Raw genomic sequence first — 15,655 nt, forward strand, 5'->3', positions numbered from 1 at the left:
AAAAAATTCAGTACTGAAATGCAAATAAAAGGCATTAACATTTATTACCTATTCTAAAAAAAAATTATTAAATGTTCACATAATATTTATTCCATCTTTTTTTTTTAGTACAATTGTATTTTATTAAACTCTGAACGACTGGTTTCAGTTTTCACAGGTAAATTAGCTGCAATTTATGATATACAAGTGAAACAACAAAGCTGCATATTTTTTTTTTTTTTTTTTACTAAAAAGATCTTATATGAAGTCACATTCTATACGGCCTCCTCTGATCAAAATCAAGCTGAAAGATTTTAACATCACAGTATTGTCGGCATATCTTCTTGTATCGTGGCATGTTTATGCTATAGATGAAATCCTGGTTAGTGTTCTCCATAGGCCTTAGTCCATTGTTGATCTGACCCCTCTGAAGACATCACATGATTTTGAACTTGGCAGGATACATGGGGTGGGTTGCCATTACCTTCCCCAGTTCAATAGCCTCTGACTCACCTGTTTGCACCTATCCGTTGTCCTTAGATCATCCGCCTAGTTACAGTCGAATAACATAACTCTTAATACCATAGAACTGTTGATCTGCTAGAGATTCATCCTCCTTCATGGCTATCCAACGTCTTGCTGCCAATGTCATCAGATGCATAATAGGAGTGCATGTCTCCAAGTGAATTAATGCACTTCCAGATACCAACCTGGAAATTTCTTAGGACTTGGTGCAGTACATACAGCGCCAACCCTCCCAAATCGTCACTCATTTGGTACTAGCCAGGCTCATTGTTGCTTAACTTTGGTGATCTGGCAGGAACCGGTGTGGCACTGAATTCCTATGACCAAGTAGAGAATGATTTCTCTGAAGATGATCAACACAGGCTTCAAACACACCATCCAACAATGTCCTTATATTTGCTAGCAACTGAAATGCATAAAGAGGCAAATATTGAAAAGACAATTTGTTGACAATCACTAATTTAATGTTATGGATTTCAAAAGCTTGATGCCGTAAATTATTATGTGGTAGGCAACACCCATTTCTACCCCCATCCCCACCAATCACATTGTAGTCTAGTGTGCTGAAGTTACCAAATTGCAGTTGGATTATCTGCTTATCAAATAAAGCTGAACCAGCTGTGTGCTGTATTGCCAATGATATCAAGATACTGAAACCATTAACAAACATGGATACAACAGAAAGTTAAACTAGAAAACAGTAATAACAAGCTGCCAAAGTCAAAATTTACAGAGCTTAAATCAAGCCCATAGGTGAAATTACTTTAATTAGCAGAGGTTTGGTGGTTTTGTTTTACACTTTATCAACCATTTTTGGGGTTATTTAATGCCGAACCTGATAATTTAAAAAAAGTTTCAAGCTGTTTATTTCTTCAAATATTTATTCATGGTGTTTAATTTGGTGGTTTTGTTTTACGTTCTATCAACTATTTTCAGGTTTAATCATTTTGCCATAAGTTTTTATGTTTCAAGTCCTTTATAGCCTTGGATATTTATTCATGTTTAGTTTCCTTGTTTTGTAGAGAAAAACTGTGTTTAGCTTTGCAGAACAGGACCCAGTTTTTCAAAGGTAAAGAAAAAAGAAAACAATATTTGGTACATTTAAGTCAGGAAACTGATATCGTCAGACAGCCTGATCTGGCAGCACCAGAATGATGAGTAGGGGATGCCAAGTTACCTACTACTGACTAAGTAAGCGGTTTCATATTTTTTTGATATACAGATCTTAAAAGAAATCAGACTCTCAGATAAAGCAGAATGTATGTGCATCTGATTACCACAGATAAGTAATGTCGGTACAGGTGCAAAAGGTGACACATTCCAAGGACCGACATGGTCACAGTTATTTTAAAGTTTGAGAGTCTAGCATAGTTGGTGGGAGCAGCTTTCCCCCAAAGGTATCAGCTAAAGTGAATTTGCAGCTGTGACACAACTTGAACCTGGCATGTCTAATCTGAAAATGTCATCATTACACCACCTCAACTCAAAATTGAAAAACAGGCCAAAAAGTATTCTGGCGTTTATCTTTGAAAGATCAAAATGTTTATGAAAAGTCACTTAGCAACAACTGGATTATTTTACAGACAGAAATAATTCCCAAAAGAAATCCAGTCGACAAATTGATACACTTCGAGAGCAACAGGATTTCAGAGGAAAGCCCTCAGACTGTTTGCGTGCTTATTTTGAATTTATTCAGTGTTAGTTGATCTAAATTTAAAAAGCAACTGAATATATTTTTCGTTTCCAAAGATCATGTGAGATTTTCTGGTTCCTTGAGAAAGATATTTTATGTGGTTTCAAAAAGTTTAAATTATGTGTGAAATAATCTTATTTTACAAGAAAAAGCAACATCAGTGTTTAATTAACCTGTAAAACAAATCCACGTCAATTTCAGGAGATGGTCGATTTGCAAAAAGATTATCATCCACAGTATTTATTATTATTATTGTTGTAATTACCTTAAAAATAAAAAAAAGTATGATTTACATTTTAATTGCTTAGAAATCCTATTGTTGACACATATGAGAGGAGGCAGAAGGGCAGGGGAGAAGGAAAGGCAGGAAAGCCGATGGGAAGAGTGGACACTGAGAGAGATAGGATAAAAACACAAAGGCTGAGAGAGAAAGAGGCAAAGGTAGACGGGGAGGAAGGCTGAAAGAGAGGGCAAAAGACTGAGAGAGAGGGTGAAAGGCTGAGAGAGGCGAAAGAGAGGAGGTTAAACGTTAAGAGAGGCGAAAGAGAGGAGGTTAAACGTTAAGAGAGGCGAAAGAGAGGAGGTTAAACGTTAAGAGAGGCGAAAGAGAGGAGGTTAAACGTTAAGAGAGGCGAAAGAGAGGAGGTTAAACGTTAAGAGAGGCGAAAGAGAGGAGGTTAAACGTTAAGAGAGGCGAAAGAGAGGAGGTTAAACGTTAAGAGAGGCGAAAGAGAGGAGGTTAAACGTTAAGAGAGGCGAAAGAGAGGAGGTTAAACGTTAAGAGAGGCGAAAGAGAGGAGGTTAAACGTTAAGAGAGGCGAAAGAGAGGAGGTTAAACGTTAAGAGAGGCGAAAGAGAGGAGGTTAAACGTTAAGAGAGGCGAAAGAGAGGAGGTTAAACGTTAAGAGAGGCGAAAGAGAGGAGGTTAAACGTTAAGAGAGGCGAAAGAGAGGAGGTTAAACGTTAAGAGAGGCGAAAGAGAGGAGGTTAAACGTTAAGAGAGGCGAAAGAGAGGAGGTTAAACGTTAAGAGAGGCGAAAGAGAGGAGGTTAAACGTTAAGAGAGGCGAAAGAGAGGAGGTTAAACGTTAAGAGAGGCGAAAGAGAGGAGGTTAAACGTTAAGAGAGGCGAAAGAGAGGAGGTTAAACGTTAAGAGAGGCGAAAGAGAGGAGGTTAAACGTTAAGAGAGGCGAAAGAGAGGAGGTTAAACGTTAAGAGAGGCGAAAGAGAGGAGGTTAAACGTTAAGAGAGGCGAAAGAGAGGAGGTTAAACGTTAAGAGAGGCGAAAGAGAGGAGGTTAAACGTTAAGAGAGGCGAAAGAGAGGAGGTTAAACGTTAAGAGAGGCGAAAGAGAGGAGGTTAAACGTTAAGAGAGGCGAAAGAGAGGAGGTTAAACGTTAAGAGAGGCGAAAGAGAGGAGGTTAAACGTTAAGAGAGGCGAAAGAGAGGAGGTTAAACGTTAAGAGAGGCGAAACAGAAGAGGTTAAACGTTAAGAGAGGCGAAACAGAGGAGGTTAAACGTTAAGAGAGGCGAAACAGAGGAGGTTAAACGTTAAGAGAGGCGAAACAGAGGAGGTTAAACGTTAAGAGAGGCGAAAGAGAGGAGGTTAAACGTTAAGAGAGGCGAAACAGAGGAGGTTAAACGTTAAGAGAGGCGAAAGAGAGGAGGTTAAACGTTAAGAGAGGCGAAACAGAGGAGGTTAAACGTTAAGAGAGGCGAAACAGAGGAGGTTAAACGTTAAGAGAGGCGAAACAGAGGAGGTTAAACGTTAAGAGAGGCGAAACAGAGGAGGTTAAACGTTAAGAGAGGCGAAACAGAGGAGGTTAAACGTTAAGAGAGGCGAAACAGAGGAGGTTAAACGTTAAGAGAGGCGAAACAGAGGAGGTTAAACGTTAAGAGAGGCGAAAGACAGGAGGTTAAACGTTAAGAGAGGCGAAAGAGAGGAGGTTAAACGTTAAGAGAGGCGAAAGAGAGGAGGTTAAACGTTAAGAGAGGCGAAACAGAGGAGGTTAAACGTTAAGAGAGGCGAAAGAAAGGAGGTTAAACGTTAAGAGAGGCGAAAGAAAGGAGGTTAAACGTTAAGAGAGGCGAAAGAGAGGAGGTTAAACGTTAAGAGAGGCGAAAGAGAGGAGGTTAAACGTTAAGAGAGGCGAAACAGAGGAGGTTAAACGTTAAGAGAGGCGAAACAGAGGAGGTTAAACGTTAAGAGAGGCGAAACAGAGGAGGTTAAACGTTAAGAGAGGCGAAACAGAGGAGGTTAAACGTTAAGAGAGGCGAAAGAGAGGAGGTTAAACGTTAAGAGAGGCGAAAGAGAGGAGGTTAAACGTTAAGAGAGGCGAAAGAGAGGAGGTTAAACGTTAAGAGAGGCGAAACAGAGGAGGTTAAACGTTAAGAGAGGCGAAACAGAGGAGGTTAAACGTTAAGAGAGGCGAAACAGAGGAGGTTAAACGTTAAGAGAGGCGAAAGAGAGGAGGTTAAACGTTAAGAGAGGCGAAAGAGAGGAGGTTAAATGTTAAGAGAGGCGAAAGAGAGGAGGTTAAACGTTAAGAGAGGCGAAACAGAGGAGGTTAAACGTTAAGAGAGGCGAAAGAGAGGAGGTTAAACGTTAAGAGAGGCGAAACAGAGGAGGTTAAACGTTAAGAGAGGCGAAACAGAGGAGGTTAAACGTTAAGAGAGGCGAAACAGAGGAGGTTAAACGTTAAGAGAGGCGAAACAGAGGAGGTTAAACGTTAAGAGAGGCGAAAGAGAGGAGGTTAAACGTTAAGAGAGGCGAAAGAGAGGAGGTTAAACGTTAAGAGAGGCGAAACAGAGGAGGTTAAACGTTAAGAGAGGCGAAAGACAGGAGGTTAAACGTTAAGAGAGGCGAAAGAGAGGAGGTTAAACGTTAAGAGAGGCGAAAGAGAGGAGGTTAAACGTTAAGAGAGGCGAAACAGAGGAGGTTAAACGTTAAGAGAGGCGAAACAGAGGAGGTTAAACGTTAAGAGAGGCGAAAGAGAGGAGGTTAAACGTTAAGAGAGGCGAAAGAGAGGAGGTTAAACGTTAAGAGAGGCGAAAGAGAGGAGGTTAAACGTTAAGAGAGGCGAAAGAGAGGAGGTTAAACGTTAAGAGAGGCGAAAGAGAGGAGGTTAAACGTTAAGAGTGGCGAAAGAGAGGGGGTTAAACGTTAAGAGTGGCGAAAGGGAAGAGGGTGAAAGGTGGCAAGCCTGAGGAGCCAAACGGGGAAGAGGCGGAAAGGCTGAGGAGCCAAACGGGGAAGAGGCGGAAAGGCTGAGGAGCCAAACGGGGAAGAGGCGGAAAGGCTGAGGAGCCAAACGGGGAAGAGGCGGAAAGGCTGAGGAGCCAAACGGGGAAGAGGCGGAAAGGCTGAGGAGCCAAACGGGGAAGAGGCGGAAAGGCTGAGGAGCCAAACGGGGAAGAGGCGGAAAGGCTGAGGAGCCAAACGGGGAAGAGGCGGAAAGGCTGAGGAGCCAAACGGGGAAGAGGCGGAAAGGCTGAGGAGCCAAACGGGGAAGAGGCGGAAAGGCTGAGGAGCCAAACGGGGAAGAGGCGGAAAGGCTGAGGAGCCAAACGGGGAAGAGGCGGAAAGGCTGAGGAGCCAAACGGGGAAGAGGCGGAAAGGCTGAGGAGCCAAACGGGGAAGAGGCGGAAAGGCTGAGGAGCCAAACGGGGAAGAGGCGGAAAGGCTGAGGAGCCAAACGGGGAAGAGGCGGAAAGGCTGAGGAGCCAAACGGGGAAGAGGCGGAAAGGCTGAGGAGCCAAACGGGGAAGAGGCGGAAAGGCTGAGGAGCCAAACGGGGAAGAGGCGGAAAGGCTGAGGAGCCAAACGGGGAAGAGGCGGAAAGGCTGAGAGAGGCGAAAAGGAAGAGGGGGAAAGGCTGAGAGAGGCGAAATGGAAGAGGGGGAAAGGCTGAGAGGCGAAAGGGAAGAGGGGGAAAGGCTGAGAGAGGCGAAAGGGAAGAGGGGGAAAGGCTGAGAGAGGCGAAAGGGAAGAGAGGGAAAGGCTGAGAGAGGCGAAAGGGAAGAGGGGGGAACGGTTGAGAGAGGCGAAAGGGAAGAGGGGGAAAGGTTGAGAGAGGCGAAAGGGAAGAGGGGGAAAGGCTGAGAGAGGCGAAAGGGAAGAGGGGGAAAGGCTGAGAGAGGCGAAGGGGAAGAGGCGAAAGGCTGAGAGAGGCGAAAAGGAAGAGGGGGAAAGGCTGAGAGAGGCGAAGAGGAAGAGGGGGAAAGGCTGAGAGAGGCAAAAGGGAAGAGAGGGAAACGCTGAGAGAGACAAAAGGGAAGAGGGGAAAGGCTGAGAGAGACGAAAGGGAAGAGGGGAAAAGGCCGAGAGAGACGAAAGGGAAGAGAGGGAAAGGCTGAGAGAGACGAAAGGGAAGAGGGGAAAAGGCTGAGAGAGGCGAAAGGGAAGAGAGGGAAAGGCTGAGAGAGGCAAAAGGGAAGAGGGGGAAAGGCTGAGAGAGACGAAAGGGAAGAGGGGAAAAGGCTGAGAGAAGCGAAAGGGAAGAGAGGGAAAGGCTGAGAGAGATGAAAGGGAAGAGAGGGAAAGGCTGAGAGAGATGAAAGGGAAGAGGGGGAAAGGCTGAGAAATTTTGGAAAAAAAAAGATATTGCCTTGTTTATATTCTCCTTTTCTCTCGCTTGTTAAATGCAGGAAACAGAACGGTTTCGAGGGAAGTGGAAATCTAATTACATACTTTGTGCAACCAATGAAGTGAAAGAGCGAGACAAGCAGCAAACGACAAAAAAAATAAAAAAAATAAAAAAATATACAAACACATTTGACTAAACTTACAACCATCCTTTTCTTCATATTTTTACATCTTTTCCAGGGCAGAAGAAACAGATATAATTATATGTGCCATTGTTAGCAGGACAGCAACCCTCCCCCCAATCTGCCCTTGGAGAGATGAGTTTCTGGGATCATCTATAAAAAGCTATCATCCTCTACTAAAAGGGAAAGTTTGGTTGAGAAGGGGGTGGGGATAGAGAACAGATGGCCAACTCCAATTCAACAGCAGCAACTTTTACAGATAAGCTTTGCAGAGTTTTAACAAGGATTCTTCTTTTTTGAAAAGCAACCGTGATAAGCCGATATACGTGCACTTAAAAGGAGGTTAACTACTCAAGTTGAAAATATATACAAAAAGAAGACAGAACACATTATTTCTCTTGTAAGCATTTTTGGAAGAAAAAAAATGTGAAAAAAGTTTTAACAATTGTTTAGAAGAGGGAGAACAAAAATGCAAGTTAATAGAAAATTTTGATTTCCAACTGAGAAATTATTTTTGAAAATGAATGTGTTAGATAAGAACTGTTAAAAGAATCCAAGTATAAAAGAACTAATTCCAAGTCTAATTCTACACCATTTACATGGCAAAAGTGACTGACTGACTTGGCCGACTATCCAGTTGCAGACAGGTTTCCGTAGTTGCACGGTTCTGTCTTTTGGCAGCCGCCCAAACATGTAAAAAAGAGATGATACAATACCATTGTTATGGAATATATTTATTAGATTCCAAAACATTTTCATTAAATGCAAAGAATATAAGTTATTATAACATACAAATAAGAACATTAGTTTGAATGGCACAGGTTTTTAACTTTTGTTAGTAGAAAGAATTTATATATTACACACACCCATAACTTTCTCAGTTGAGTAACTAGAATTGAAATTTAGTTTCATCTTGACGAAATATACATGTGAATATTAGAAATATTCAGAATGCAATCAAACCCATGTTCTGCTGAATATTGAGAAAAACATGGGTTTGAACTCAGATTACCTGCAGACAGGTTTGAGATAAAAATAAATAAATAAATAAATAAAAATAAAAATAAATAAAAATAAAAAATAAAAACTTTTGGAAAGAAATGAACTTAATAAAAACATTCCTTGGATGTCAACGAGCATGACCAGTAAAAGAATGGTAGTATTTGATCAGGAATTGAGTGAGAGTTCTTTAGCTCCAAAACGACATTGGATGATGTAAATAAAAGTTATTTAAAATGTACACAGCTGATGCCAAGGACAACAGAGCCTGGCAGTGAGACTGACTAGTATGGATGAGGGTAATTATGCCACAATCGCTCAGGTATGAGACCAGTTTGTCTATTTGTAAATAAGTTAAACTAAGAAATAAAAGCATTTTTGATATAGACCAAGGAGAAAAAGTGTTTTGCTTTTTTTTTTTTTTTTTTTCATATCAAGGAAAACAAACTTGATCTGACAAGAACCAAAAAATGTGAATTGAATTATTTCTCCTACATTTGGTAGTTAGAATTGCCCAAATGAACAGTAAAAACTTGGGCTTACCGTGTTACACAAGAAGAACACGTCATATACTCTGCTCAGTTCTATTCAAGTCATTAAATCAAACTTGAGAATTCAGTATACATACAGCAAGCAATTGCTTTTTGTTCAGCGTTTGTGACTTTGAAGTCTTCATTTTGCTTAAATTTTCCAACACTGGCAGACATTTTTGTTTTCTTGCTAATAGGAGCTGGGCATTTTATTTAGAACGCACCGTGGGATTGACTGGTAACACAATTAAGTCTGAGGATTGGCAAAAAAAAAAAAAAAAAATCAATAAAGAAGAGAAATACTTTATAGCAGAAAATAGACATGTATCTAAGGATTGGATAAAGGGGTGGGATAGGAATTTATATATTTCAAGATTACCTTAAAAGCAATGAAAAATGTGAGAAAGTTTATGTAGCCTTGAATGACATCAAAAGTCAGAGTCTGATAGGTATGGCGAAGAGAATGGGGTAAGGCTTTCAGAATGAAAGATTAGATATGAGAAAGCGACCCAGAGAAAGAACTTGCCCAGCCAGGGGGAGGGGGCAGAATCCTAAAGTATACAGAAATGATCAATTTATCAGTCCACACCATCTTATTTTTGTTGTGACCTAATTTTTATATATCCATCAATAGTTTAGAGGCACACAAATACTATTTATGTGCATATAGTGCACGTGTGTGTGTATGTCTGCTTTCACATATGAATGTATGCAAGTTGTGTGTGCAAGTGTGCGCATGTGAATGTATGTGAGTATGTTGTGAGTGTGAGCGTACGTTGTGTGTGCAAGTGAGAGGGTATGTTGTGTGTGCAAGTGAGAGGGTATGTTGTGTGTGCAAGTGAGAGGGTATCTTGTGTGTGCAAGTGAGAGGGTATCTTGTGTGTGCAAGTGAGAGAGTATCTTGTGTGTGCAAGTGAGAGAGTATCTTGTGTGTGCAAGTGAGAGAGTATCTTGTGTGTGCAAGTGAGAGAGTATCTTGTGTGTGCAAGTGAGAGAGTATCTTGTGTGTGCAAGTGAGAGGGTATGTACGTTGTGTGTGCAAGTGAGAGGGTATGTACGTTGTGTGTGCAAGTGAGAGGGTATGTACGTTGTGTGTGCAAGTGAGAGGGTATGTACGTTGTGTGTGCAAGTGAGAGGGTATGTACGTTGTGTGTGCAAGTGAGAGGGTATGTACGTTGTGTGTGCAAGTGAGAGGGTATGTACGTTGTGTGTGCAAGTGAGAGGATACGTTGTGTGTGCAAGTGAGAGGATACGTTGTGTGTGCAAGTGAGAGGGTATGTTGTGTGTGCAAGTGAGAGGGTATGTTGTGTGTGCAAGTGAGAGGGTATGTTGTGTGTGAAAGTGAGAGAGTATGTTGTGTGTGTAAGTGAGAGAGTATCTTGTGTGTGCAAGTGAGAGAGTATGTTGTGTGTGCAAGTGAGAGAGTATGCAAGCATATTGTGTATGTGCAAGTGTGAGCACGAGAGTATGTTGTGTGTGCAAGTGAGAGAGTATGTTGTGTGTGCAAGTGAGAGAGTATGTTGTGTGTGCAAGTGAGAGAGTATGTTGTGTGTGCAAGTGAGAGAGTATGTTGTGTGTGCAAGTGAGAGAGTATGTTGTGTGTGCAAGTGAGAGAGTATGTTGTGTGTGCAAGTGAGAGAGTATGCAAGCATGTTTTGTATGTGCAAGTGTGAGCATGAGAGTATGTTGTGTGTGCAAGCGGTGTAAGCATGTGTGTACATCTGCCATTAGAACAAAGTTCATCTTTATAAGTTTACAAGAAAATAGCTTCTTTTTTTTTTTTTTTTTTTCAAAATTAGGCATTTACCAAATAGATTCTGAAAGTGTTCAAAGGTTTGAAATTTTAATTTATGATTAGCTACTCTTACACAGTAAATCTTAAATCATATTGTCGCGGTTTCAAATCACCGTCTCCTTTTTTTTTTTTTTTTTCCTTTCCTTTCTTTCTTCATCCACGCTCCTTCTCTTACCGGCTAAACACGAGTGAAACATTCGCTAAACACGAGTGTAACATGCGGCTAAGCACGAGTGAAACGCATGAACATATATCAACAAAACACCAACAAAACAGGCTATTAAATTTTTACTCTTTAGACGAAATTAATTTAGACGTAATCAACAAACTCCCAATCTACTTTGGATTGTATAAATTTCATTCTAGAATTAGAGTCATTTGTTTGTTTTCATGGGGACCAACCTCACTAATATTATGCCAGCAAAATGAATACAGCTTATTTTGGCCAAGTCGGGGCATCTCGTCCAGGGACCAACGACTGACGCTACCAGTTACGTTGTTCAAATCCACCAGTACCGAATGATTGCAGCAGCACCAGCCATTCTCAGCAGCAGTTCAAACAGCCATTATCAGAGCTAATAAGTATTTTCACAAATGCGATTAACCACTGCTTGCTTCTTGAGACCCACCGGCAGCGAACTTCACTTCTAGTCTCCAGTGCTCCCGGCTCGCTCCAGTGCCTCCAGCTCACTCCTGCAGCTTTCAAGCCCTTGGTGTCTCCTGCAGCCTCACCTGCCACCTTGCTCGCACTTGGCTCCCTGCCTGTTGTCCGTTCCTAAACACTGATCCCTCCGTTCTCAGTGTTGCCCATTCCTTAACACTGACCTCTAAGTTGCAGGTCGACGATCGACCCAACAACTAACAAGGTAGACACAGACAAATGGTAAACAGCAAAAAGGCAAAGAAGAATGACAGACACGGGTTGTTTGGTTAAAGGCGAGGGTTCGCCTTTTATTTTTTTAAAGGAAGCAAAAAAATTAATCGTTGGATCTGGATGCTGGTCGCCTGGGAGGCCGCACGTCGCTGGATGCTAAGGTCGGGAACTGGTACTCTATACGTAGCGTGGTTAAGGGTTGCTCGCTGGGTCTGGAATGATCAGCTGGACGTCAAGGCAGTCCAGAACGGATGGTGGACACTGAGACAGAGGGGTCAGTATTAAGGAACGTGCAACACTGAGAACGGAGGATCAGTGTTTAGGAACGGACAACACTGAAAATGGAGGGATCAGTGTTAAGGAACGTATGACCCTGAGAACGGACAACACTGAGAACAGAGGGATCAGTGTTTAGGAACGGACAACACTGAGAACGGAGGATCAGTGTTTGGGAACGGACGACCCTGGGAATGGACAACACTGAGAACGGAGGGATCAGTGTTTAGGAACAGACAATCGGCAGACATGTAAAGACATTTCTTGAAAAGACTGTATAAGAAAACAATTTTAATAAAACAATTTTTGAATTAAAGCAGCATTGGATTTTTTTAAAGTAAAATTAAATTTGTTTCTGAACAATTTAATAATTTAAATGAAACATTTTTCAAATTAAAGCAACGTTGGATGTTTTTTTGTTTGTTTTTTTTTTTTTACTAAACATTTTTTGAACTGAATTAAAATTGTCACTGTAACAAATGCAATATCACACATATTTAGAGAATTTACATCTATTTTAAGATAAAGTTTCTGAAGAATTTCCCAAAAATTATGAGTTATCGTCCCCTGTTCTTTGACAGTTTAGTGAAACGCACGAAGAAAAAGAATGTGCCGTCTGCATAATGCAGAAGTAGATATCTCACTGTTGATGCAATTCTCTATCTATATAAGAGCCAGGTACGTCCAAGGAGGGAATACTGTTGCCACATCTGGGCAGGAGCTGCTAGAAAAGACTTGTCCTGCCTTGATAGAGTTCAAAATAGACTTTATAGCCTCGTACGAGATGTCCTTTTCTCTTCCCTGCAACCTCTATCTCACAGATGAGATGTTGCGAGTTTGTCTCTGATGTATCGTTATTTTCATGGAAAGTGTTCGACTGAGCTTCAGTCTATGGTCCCCCCTTGCCAAACTTTCACAAGAAATACTCGTCTAGCTATAAACACTATCAATAATTCCCCCCCACTCTTTATCTGTGCCTAAACCTAAACGTAGATTCCATGAACAAAGCTTCTTTCTAAGAACTGCACGCCTGTGGAATTGTCTTCAGTTTTCCTGCTTTCCGGCTGACTACAATATGGTTGTCTTCAAATCTAACGTAAAGTTCTTGATGAGCCGTTCCATATAAGTTATCAAATTTACCGAATTTCCATTACTAACGATTACTATATTGTCCAATTTCTACTGTACACTCTTTAACCCTTATCCTTGAGTGGCCTCTTGGCCTTGATAATGTGGTGATGCTTGTGTAAAAAAAAAAGTGCCAAAATACAACAATAGAAAAATTACAGTTCTGAATTTTGGAGATGAGATATGAATGTTTGTATTATTCGGATTAATTGAACAATTGTTATGCAGATAGCACTAAAGATGAGAATAATTGTTTGATTAACACAAATGATATTGCAATAGAAAACATTCTTGTATTATCCAAACTATTAACATTAAACTATTAACCATATCTTGTTAGTTTCACAATAAATCGTAATAAAATATAGCAATAGAAAACTTTCTTAAACTATTAACCATGTCTTATCATTTTTGTAATAAATTGTAATACTATACATCTAAAATAAAATTTAATGTATTAATGCTACTGAAATTCATACAAGAATTATTCTCGTGAACAAACAATTAAAGATGTTAACAATTGGTTCTAGTAACAATCTTTAGAGCTTTGATCCTTACTACATGCAATAATCACTAAGGTCGTGGCTAATGGAAACAGAACATGGAGTAAATGGAGGGTTCAGTTAAAAATTCCATATTTGTTCCAGAAAAAAAAATGCACCTGAAGAAAATCGGGTTACATCAGTCAAAATGTTGCGAAAATAACCAAAATGAAGACAAAAGTTCAAATTATGCCAAATTATAAATTCTTATCTCAAAAATTCTGAAATAGGAAAAATAATGTGCGCCAATGCTACAAGACTATATATGGAGATTGGTGGAGAAATATTACGAAAAGGTTTGAGTATGCATATAACAAGCAAAAAAGGCTTAGCCAAAATAGAAAAAAAGTTTACCAATTTGGTGCCGGTGAAGACCAACTTGTCTCCGTGATGGTTACGGTTGGTGGAAGAAATATCTTCTTGGATTTGGCATATTAAGTTCTAAAAATGCCTTCTTCAAATACAATGCCATATAAGGTATAACATGTTAATCAGATAATTCGAGCAGTAAAGTTGGTGTTGGGTTATTGCCTTTCAGCATTTTATTTTTCATCATCTTTCATCGTGAAGCTCTCTTTCATCAGAGGCAGATTTAATGAAAGAAACATTGTTAACCAATCTCAACAATTATTTTCTGTGCTAAGAAGGGAAAACATCCGCATTGTACTTTAAATCAACAAAAAAGACACTTATGCAATTATCATGTCGTTGAATGGAATGTCCGTGATTTACTTCAGCTTTTGTCCTCCTCCTCCTAATTATCTCCATGTTTACTTTTTCAGCTTATCTGTTGCCTAGAAACAGATAAGCTGCTGTTGATGATGCTTGCTGTCTCATTCTTTTAAAGTGGCTCAACAAAGAAAAAAAAAGGTGGAGTAATATTAATTACAGACACACTGTGTAGCAATTCACAACAGGCATCAGTCAATAGATAACATTAATACTAAATAACATAAGGTTGGGGGGGGGGCATACTTCCTTGGAGGAATTGTCTTTTTTGATAGAATTTCAAACAGAGTCAAATGAGAGGCCAAATGGGATCAGAGAATTTATGGTGAAAAGATAGCAATTTGGTTTTTGATGCATTAAAATTAATGAGCCACTAATTATTTACATCATTCGTTTGCTATCAACATCTTCCTCATCATTATTCAGACTTTTACCAACCAAAACATTCATGTACAGATGAAATGTGCGTAATGACAAAACAAAATCCACAGAACTTTAGCATTATAAAATCCTGCTGCCATATGTGGGGAGGTGCCGTTTTGAGCACTCTTTCTTTCCATTAGTGGGGGATGATCGCTTTCTTACCTTGACAGAATATAAAAATACTTTGCATTCTGTTTTCAACAAACTTTTTCACAGAAGAAAGCTAAGCTTTCTCCAATTTTGTTATTTGCAATGGTAGATGCTCGACCGAGCTCCAATGTGATTCTTCTTTAGAAGACATTCACAGCAAAAACTCGTCTTCTACCATTACATAAAAGAACTTTCCTGTTTTTCTTTTGTGTGTCTAACATCAAACAGAATTTTCATTAACAATTTTTTCCCCATGAACAATTTGGGGAACATTAACATGATTGCTTCCCTGCAGACTACAACATAGTTGTTTTTAAATCCAATGTCAAATACAGGGTGTTCCTAAATGGTCCGACACATTCGTTAGTAAAAAAATTAAATTAAATACAATTAAATAAAGAAAATATTTTTATTTTTTAAAATGTACATAGATCAGCCAAATATTTATTATTTTTAAAATGTACGTAAATCAGCCAAATATTTTTCATCATCTCACACGATTGTAGACATTCACGAAAGTTTTCAATAACTCAATGGATTATTTCGGGTAAAATAGCAGCAATTTCAGAACGAATAGCTTGCTTTAATTCGTCAAAAGATCGATGGTGTAGGCTGAATATTTTGACTTTAAATATCCCCACAAAAAAAAAAAAAAAAAAAAAAAAAAGAAAAGAAAAGTTGGCCGCTCTTGCGGCCAACCAATATCACCATGCAAAGAAATCAAATGATTCGAGAACATTTCCTTTAAACAATGCATAAATACAGATATAAATGAATTTTAAACTAATCGGAAAAAAAAAAAAAAAAAAAGGCATTCTACATGCATTTTAAAAAAAAAAAAATGTATTTGTTATTTATTTTTTTGTCCTACAATGTGTCGGATTAATTTGGGACACTGTACTTGTCATAAAGCGTCCTCATGAGTTATCAAATTTTGTCCATTCTAGTCATTATTTAAAATCTTCCCATAATAATATTCATTTCAATGGACAATTCATCCATCTCATTAACTCTTATTCTCAGGTGGCTTTTGATGCTGACAAATGGTAATTCATCAGTTAAAAAAAAAAAAAAATCTCTACAATTTGTTATAAAATAGATGCCTCGGTTCAATTTCAAGAGACAATGAATACTCCCTGTAAGGGAAACTGCGCTTGTAATTGTGCAGCAAGAGTTGCGCAATCTCCAACCATACTTCTGAATTGGCACTACTCAAGTCCAGTGGCAAGAAGAAGTGCTAGACG

General features: G+C 39.6%; 1 protein-coding gene across 5 annotated transcripts in view; it reads right to left on the minus strand.

Moving 5' to 3' along the window:
- Positions 1-15,655, minus strand: part of LOC145266716 (activated Cdc42 kinase-like) — a 386,827-nt gene that overhangs the window by 311,223 nt on the left and 59,949 nt on the right. Inside the window, exon 1 of one of the 5 annotated variants that reach the window (XM_080122645.1) lies at positions 13,464-13,572. The exons of the other annotated variants lie outside the window; for them this stretch is intronic. The gene's annotated coding sequence lies outside the window, so the exon portion shown is untranslated. Of the gene's footprint in view, positions 1-13,463; positions 13,573-15,655 lie in introns of those variants that run through there. 5 annotated transcript variants of the gene reach the window in all.

The sequence above is a fragment of the Euprymna scolopes genome, chromosome 4 (genome assembly GCF_053919585.1).
Source record: "Euprymna scolopes isolate OS-2025 chromosome 4, ASM5391958v1, whole genome shotgun sequence".
NCBI classification, from domain to species: Eukaryota; Metazoa; Mollusca; class Cephalopoda; order Sepiida; family Sepiolidae; genus Euprymna; species Euprymna scolopes.